Genomic DNA, 8,409 nt, shown 5'->3' with positions numbered 1-8,409 from the left:
GGCCACTTCCAGGCCTGGCCGTGACCCCTCCCATACTTGACCCCCCCCACCTTTCTTCTCCATTTGTGAATGCTGATGCCCTGGGTAGCCTCCAAAGCCATATGTTGAAGATGAGAAAGCCTTTTTCAGCCTTAGTCCCTGTAAGATGGCATGGATTAAAGGAACATCTCCCCCAACCACCTGCTGTGTGTTCCGTGAGGTCCTCAGCCAGGATCAATTCCTGTTGCCTGCGATTAAGAATCTGGACTTATACACCATCAGTAAAAAGTATGTGCCTATAAAAAGTTTATTTTATGGGTAAATTACATGGTTAGGATCGGGTACGGTGATCACTGTAGCTGGTCGTAATTCATACAGCACTTGTGGGAATGGTTAACAAAGCATCGTCGGCCGTTAGCTGTGACTTGTGGCTTGGAATTAATTCTGACTTTGAAAAGCCTGTATACAAGGATAGCAGGTTATATATCAGATACTTTAGACTGGTTTCCTGGAGAGGGGAAAGGAAGTAGAGGTCAGGGGAAAGGGGGAAAAATAAAATAAACAATAATAATAATACAGGAAACACAGTGCATCTACTATGCATCAGTCACAGCTCTCGGTGTTTTATGTGCAATTACTTTTTTTTTTTTTTGTCATGATAGGATAATGGTGGTAGGCATCATTTTTACTCCTAGTTAACAGAGAAGTTGAGCACACTGCCCCAGGCCACATGGCGGCTAAGTGGTAGAACCAGGACGTGAACCTGTCAGCTCTTTTTCTGTATTTTTAAATTTTTATTTATTTTTGAGAGACGGACAGAGACAGAGACAGAGCGCAAGCAGCAGAGGGGCAGAGAGAGAAGGAGACACAGAATCCGAAGCAGGCTCCAGGTTCTGAGCTGTCAGCACAGAACTCACAGAGCTCCAACTCACCCACCATGAGATCGTGACCTGAGCCGAAGTTGGAAACTTAGATGACAGAGCCACCCAGGCGCCCCCTGAACCTGTCAGCTCTTAACCACAGCTGCTGATGTCAACTAAGAACTGGGGAATCCGATTAACTCAATTGTCTCTGGCCTTGAAGTCTAATCAGGAAAATTAAAACCAACAAGGAAAAGAAAAGAAAAGCTAGTAATACTTGGCGGGTGCTTGGAATAATTTGCCCGAGGCACTTAATTTTCCCTCAGGTATCATCAGGAATCTTGCTTTTATGGGTCAGTGAAAGGGAAGACTCGCCTGTGGAGAGGCCTCCAATGGCTTGAAGAGCTCCCAGCTCCCTCCGCAGTCTGGCTGCAGCCTGTGTGCTGGGCCCCAGTTGTTCGAAGCACCCGGGTTGTTGGGAACAGGCACGTCTGCAAATCGCCGATGTTTATTTTGAACTTCCTGAGTATGTGCGCAGTAAACCCGCCCGCGGAGCCCCTGCATGGCCCATCTCCTCCTAGCGAAACGACCGAAGGGGTGAGGTGGAGTTCTGCGGATCCTCAGGTGGGTTGTTGGAAGGCAGAACAGAGTTGTTGCCAAATTGTACTGGACCCACTGGGGCTGAAAGAGTGGCTGTAGTCGGTTGGCCTTGCTCGTAACAGGCGGCAGAGGGGAGCTGTACGGGCTGGTTTTATCAGCATCCACGGATGTTTCCCAAGGCCCAGGCCTTGGTGTTGTGTCTGTCCACCCATCCCACATCAGCCACCAACACTGGGCCGTGTGGCCTGGACCTGCCAGCCACAGAACGCAGGGAGTCCTTGCTCTTGGCCTGTATCGAGGCACCTGCCGCTCTACACAGAGGATCAACGCCCTCTGGGTCCCAAGATTTGTGAGCTAAAGGGCGGGCTGCTGTTTCTGCTGGGGCTCTGGTTCCACGTGACTGTGTCTTTCACAAATTGCAGCGGGGAGCAGCTAACGAGGGGCCCCTCTCTGCCCCATCCCTCACCTGCCCACCTCCTCCTCGCTTGTCCTTTGGTAGCGTGCCAGGCTCTGCAAATGGCGACCAAGCCCCGTCAACGTGGCCGAGGCCCAGAGCTCTTGATTGGAAGGATCCGGAATTCTTTGTCTAGTAGGGTGCTGCCCTCACCTCCCCTGGCCTGCGTCTGCTGTGGAGCCAGGTCCTCGGACCTCGAGCATCCCGCTTCCGGTGGTGTCATCTCTGTTTCATGATCTCTGTGCTTGGGTTCCCTTCCAGTATAACGACTGTCGCTGCTTTATAAGGTGATCGTGAGCCTTAAATGAGTGGATGGGTGGAAAGTCCTTGGCACTTGGCAAATGGTACGCGGAGGGCGAATGCTCAATGTTATTACGATTACATCTGCCTTTGTGGGTCGCATGAGGGCAAGAGTAAACTAATAATAATAATCACACAAATATTCACAGGCAGCCACTGCCTCCTGCTTTGTGCCCTGCTTCTCCCTGCAGCCCCAGCTCCTCCTGCTTAACTCCTCATTCTCAGGTGTTGTTTCCAGGCTGGATCAGGGCTCCCGCTGTGTCCCCTTAGTGCCCGGTGCTTAATTGTAATGTGACACCCGCCAGTCTTCCTCTTTCTCAGCAAGCTCCTGGGGTGGGGCCACCAAACCTTTCCTGGTCTTATCCCCAGCATCTCGCACGTCCAGACACACAGGGCCAGGGAAGGAACTTTCTAGCCCCAGCTGCAAGGAGAGCCTCCATCATCACTGTGGTTTCCAGAAGGAACTCCATGAGCATCAGTAAGGGAGGGCCAGGGGCTGGAACGGTCTCTGTATGCCCAGGCTTCCTGTTCAAGGTCACAGCCTTACGAGAAGCAGAGGTTTTGTTGACGAACTCCGAAATGGCAGTGGGGGCTTGAGGCCGTTCACTCACCAAGTGCCCTTCACTGGCTCTAGTCCTTTAAAACAAGAAAGAAAAGCCAGTCCTCGGTGGAGGTTTCATGAGATAAGTGTATTTCAGATATAGTTGGGGTTGGCGTGGGGGCAGCTGGGTCTGATACACAAAAATACCCTTTGAGTCCCATTCAGCCCTCACCGTGAGCCTCCTGTCCCACAGAACAGAAAAGACTCCCCAGCTTGGCTCTGGGCAGCTCCTATCTTAATTTATTTACTGCAAACAGTCTCCATTAATGCAAAAGGCAAGCCATCGACGCTATAAATAACTTAAGCTGAGCCCTGCTGACAGCGGGAAGTCTGACACATGAAATATCGCACTGTTCCCAGCTCTGAATGAGGCAGTGACATACACATTATCTTCACCAAGATAAAGACGGGGGGGCCCCAGGAGCCTAGCACAGCCCCTGGCAAGGTGGCACCCTTCTGCACCAGACCCATCAGGGGAACTTGAAAAAGTCGGCGTGGGAGGCAGAGTAAAGGCCCTCAAAGATGTCCACGTCCCAATCCCTGAGACCTGTGAATATGGTCCCTTACATGACAGAAGGGACGTTGCAGATGTGATCAAGTTAGAGACCTTGAGATGGAGAGGTTTCCCTCGATTGTCTGGGTGGGCCCAGTGTCGTCACAGGGGTCCTTATACGGGAAAGGGGGAGGCCGCAGCGTCCGAATCAGAGGAGATTCGAGGACAGAAGCACAGTTGGAGAAACAGAAAATTTCAAAAATGCTACGCTGCTAGCTTTGAAGGTGGAGGAAGGCGAGGAAGGCAGGTAGCCTGTAGAAGCTGGAAGAGGCAAGAGGATGTATTTTCTCCTACAGCTTGTGGAAGGAACACTAGCCTGCCTGCCCCTCGAGTCAGTCCAGAGAAACGAATGTCTGACTTCTGACCTCCAGAGCTGTCAGATGATAAATCTGTGTTATTTTAAGGCACTAGTTTGGGGGCGATTTGTTACAGCAGGCACAGAAAACTAAATACCGTACGCGATTGCTCTGAAACGCTCTAACTGAAACCCTTTCTTCGTCATCCGTTTTCTTTTTTGCTTCCTTTGCTTCTGGAGCGGGGACACAGGTGGGAGCGAAGGCTTAGGAGGGGGTGAGGGTAACCTCGGTGTGTGCCACCCACCCACCCATCTGTGGGGAAGTCGTACCGCTTGGCAAAACTATCAACGGCGATTGATTTCTGGGGGGAGAAGGGAGTGTCCTTATTTCTTAAACTCTCACATTTAAAAATACTTCTCCATGCCTACGGAGACCCCATCGTCTCTGCAGCACCTCCTATCGGCTGTTCAGACTGGTGAGCCCCAAGCTTTTCATTTCTTATACCCATGCCACCAGGCTTTTTCAAAAGTGGAAGATGGTGACCTTCGTCAATCACACTGGGGTAGAGTCTTATAGACTGCCTGGGCTGGTGGCTGGTTCAGTGATGTTAGCATCCAGCAGCCCTCAGAAGCACTTCTCGAACTTTAATATTGCCAACAACTCTGAGGATCTTATTAAAATGCAGATTTGATTTCATGGGTCTGGGGTGGTGCCGAGATTCTAATTTTCTTACAAGCTTCAGTGGATGCCCAGCCTGCTGGTCCTGTACGACCCTGAATAACAAGGACAGGGAGAGAGGATAGTCAATATCTGAGCTCACCTGGGGGCACAGCTTTAATAGAATCTTACTACTCAAAGTGTGGTTCCCAAAGAAGCAGCAGTGGCATAACCTGAGAGTTTGTTGGGAATGCTTTCTCTCTGAATCTGTCCTTTCAGACCTACTGATTCAGAACCTGCATGTTTCACTAGATCCTTAGGTGATTCCGATGCACATTAAAGTTGGAGAAGCACTTCCTTAGAGCCTGGTTCTCGACCTTTAGCGCACGCCAGAAGCACCCGGAGAGTTCATTAAAAGACAGATTGCCGCATCCTCGGGCTTTATGATTCATGAGACACTGTGGATGGGGCCTGAGAATGTGCATTTCTGACAAATCCCCAGCTGATGCCGATGCAGCTGGCCCAGAGACCCACAGTGAGAACCACTTCCTGCGAGTAAGCCCATAACTCAAGACTGGTGGCCAACGTACCCATCCAGAGGCCCTAGAATGGGCCCTAGGGACATACTTGTGCCAGCTTTTGGATTCGGGGGTCTACCCATTTTATTTAATGATGAGTTTTTGGTGTATGACACAATAAGAAATATAAATACTTGGTTTTGCATAAGAGTATCTTTTGTGTGCTACTGAGATGACTGGTGGCCGGGGGCTCCTGGATGGCTTCCGGATGGGGACTGGTGACCAGAAAGACCAAGGCATGGTTAGAGGGTGGAGTCTTTCAGCCCTACTCCCCAACCTCCAGGGAGTGGAATGGGGCTGGAAGTTGAGTTCAATCACCGAAGGCCAATGGTTTAATCAACGGAACCTCCACAAGACCCCCTCACTGATGGGGTTTCGAGAGCTCGCAGGTTGGTGAGCGTATCCATGGGCTGGGAACGTGGTGCAGCCCAAACTCCGTGTGAACAGAAGTCCCTCTGCGGGACCTTAACCAGACCCTACCCTGTGTATCTCTCTTCATCTGGCTGTTCATTTTTATTCTTTATACTAAACCTGTAATAGTAAGTAAAATATTTTCATGTGTTTTCTAAGCTGATCTAGCAAGTTATTGACCCTAAGGAGGGGGTCATGGGAACTCCAGAGCTGTAGCCAGTGGGTCAGAAGTACAGGTGGCAACCTGGGACTTGCAACGGGTGTCTGAAGTGGGGACAGTCTTGTGGGACTGAGCCCTTACCCTGTGACGTCTGTGCTAAGTGCAGGGCATTTGCGTCAGAATCGAATGGAACTGTGGAACACCCAGCTGGTGTCCAGAGACCTGGAGAATTTGCTGGCGTTGGGGAAAACAACACCCATTAGGTGTCCAAAGTGCTATAGTAAAACACCTCATGGTGGTTTTATATAAATATACGCATTTTCGTTTTATGGGATTTTTAGAAAATGAAACAACAGTGCTAGCCAGGGATCCCATCCTTCCGGGCTTCCGTTTCTTCATCAAGAAAATGAAGGGGTTGAGTGGAGATTGTCAAATTCTACAGAGCTTACTTTCAATATCTCAAGTGAAGGCAGAAGTTTAAAATGACTGAATCCTGCCTTTTTTTCATCGTGTATTAGCGATATCCCTGATCTTTTTAAGTCAGAAATGCAACCGTCAACTACAAAATGATGCAATGGTAGGGGCGCCTGGGTGGCGCAGTCGGTTAAGCGTCCGACTTCAGCCAGGTCACGATCTCGAGGTCTGTGAGTTCGAGCCCCGTGTCAGGCTCTGGGCTGATGGCTCGGAGCCTGGAGCCTGTTTCCGATTCTGTGTCTCCCTCTCTCTCTGCCCCTCCCCCGTTCATGCTCTGTCTCTCTCTGTCCCAAAAATAAATAAAAAACGTTGAAAAAAAAAATGATGCAATGGGATAGTAAAACCCTGTTTCCTCCCAATCTCATGTATCGTAAAAACACTGTTTTAAAGAGTCAAGACGATTTAAGAGATCAAAATTTTCATTCCACTTTAACACACAGCTGTTTTCATTTTGCCGTACTCCCTTCATGTACATGGATGATCTTAGAGCACATTTACATTGGTATTCTGCTTCTTCGCTTAATGTTTGATCATAAAAGTGCCACTAGCAATATATAAATAAATTAGCTTCCCTACGAAGCCACTACCATTGGTATTTAACTTCGTTTGGCTAACGTGATAGGTGTAATTGGTACCTCGTTGACACTCTAAGTTGTAATTTTGTATTGCTAAGGATGTTGACCATTTTCCCCATGTTTGTTTCTGCATTTTTTTTTTTTTTTTACTTTCCTTATGTATGAGTTCTGTTCATGTTTAATTGAGGAAACTACTGAAAAGCACCTTGCATGAGGCCTGGCAGCCAAGAACCAACTCAACAAATAGGAGTTTGTCATCTTTCCAAGCCTCCCGTTGTCCTCCGGGAGTGGTAGGGGGTGGCAGGGAGGTTGAACAAGACTGCGATGAGGGTCTAGCACAGTGCCTGCCTGATAGGTAGCAAGGGTGGCTCTTCTAGTGTTTTCTGCCCATCTGTCAGGGCTTGTGGTGTTCTCCATTTATTATCCACTAAAACAGCGAGAGTTCCGTGAGCACGTTAGAGGGGAAAGGGAAGTCTTTTTGAGTCGGTGAAATTCCGCAAACAAGCTGGGTTTTCCCCATTTGCAAAATGGGGGTGATATACCTACTCATCGAGTCGTGAGATCGAAACACTTAGTCGTGTGCCTGGCACATAGGAGACGTTCAGCCAACATTAGCTTTGTCACACATGCTCTGTCACCTTTGCACCCAAAGGGATTATTATTTTTAATTTGAATAATTGTGGCCAGATCGCTGTCTAAACACTGAGAGTGGATAGCACTTAAATTCAGAAGGATATTCTGAATTTTGAATTGAAACACTTATTTGCATTTTAAAAGTTTCAACACGTCGTCTGGTACTGAGCCTCTTCCCAAAGCTCCCGTTTAAGAAACAAGGAGAAAAACATTTTTGAAATAAAGGCGTTTGGAGCGTGCCAAGCAGAAGTAACGACGTCGGGAAGAAAGCATCTTTTAAAAATTCCTATTTGTTGACGGCCAACATTGCTTTTTTTTTTTTTTTGCCCTTGTGCTCACATCAACAGAATCTCTTGAGAGAATTTCATTCAACATTATAAAAAGGTTTACCAGGAACTTGGATTAGCCACGAACAACTTCAAATTGAAGCCATATATATATATATATATATATATATATATACACACACATAATCTTTTTTCCCCATGTGTGTGTGAAAGTAAGGAACTCTACAGAGGAGACTTCTCATTTCTTAGCACACAGCAGATCAGTAATTACACCTGGTGCATCTAAAGAGCTTTACCATCTGGAAAGCATTTTCTCATACATTTTCTACTTTGATTCTCACAGTGGTCCACCAGGGAGGCACAGCGGCTTTCACCATCCTATCTTGGGGACGAAGACACTGACCCACGAAGAAGTGCTGACTTGGAGATCCCACAGCCACCAGCAGGGCCGAATCTGTCTGCAGGCCTGCTGGCTTTCCGTCCGGGCTCCTGCACCCCAACGCATGATCTAGAGCCCCTGAAACTCACTGGTCTTGGGCAAACGCATTTGAATCAATGTAGATGCGGAAAGAATATTTCTGAATCTCTAAACGTATCTCCCAACCTGCTTCTGAAAGGCAAGCCTTGGCAGCAGAGACAAGAATGTGCTGACCGCCATCAAGCATGGTTAGGACGGGTGTGTGAGCGCCAGCCGGCCGGGTGCTGCCCGGAACTCCCACTATGATTCATGTGGCCGACGTCACAATGCACGCGCCTCCGTTCTCAGGGGCTTGGGGCTCTCTGAAACGAACACAGGGTGTGCGGGTGAAAGATGCCAATATGGCAAAGGAACGGCACACACATCCGTGCCCCAAGGAGGACTTCCTGCAGGCAAGGACTTGCATGGGCTCCACCTTGACCCCCTTCTTGCGGGGCCCGCAGAAAGGGCCTGGGAAGGACACGCTATGCCCCACACTCTCTCCCTCAGTAGATGGTGTTTATGAACATTCCT

General features: G+C 48.8%; 1 long non-coding RNA gene across 1 annotated transcript; it reads right to left on the bottom strand.

Moving 5' to 3' along the window:
- Window positions 1–289: 289 nt before the first annotated feature.
- LOC122222941 lies at window positions 290–8,177 on the bottom strand. The gene is made up of 3 exons (XR_006203963.1): window positions 7,822–8,177; window positions 4,046–4,416; window positions 290–438 (listed from the first exon to the last, which is right to left on the bottom strand). It is a non-coding gene; the product is annotated as an uncharacterized LOC122222941 (long non-coding RNA).
- Window positions 8,178–8,409: the final 232 nt, after the last annotated feature.

Source organism: Panthera leo, chromosome A1 (assembly GCF_018350215.1).
Source record: "Panthera leo isolate Ple1 chromosome A1, P.leo_Ple1_pat1.1, whole genome shotgun sequence".
In the NCBI taxonomy this organism is placed as follows: domain Eukaryota; kingdom Metazoa; phylum Chordata; class Mammalia; order Carnivora; family Felidae; genus Panthera; species Panthera leo.
The sequence above is the reverse complement of the archived record's forward strand: the minus strand, read 5'-3'. Positions and strand labels throughout refer to the sequence as shown.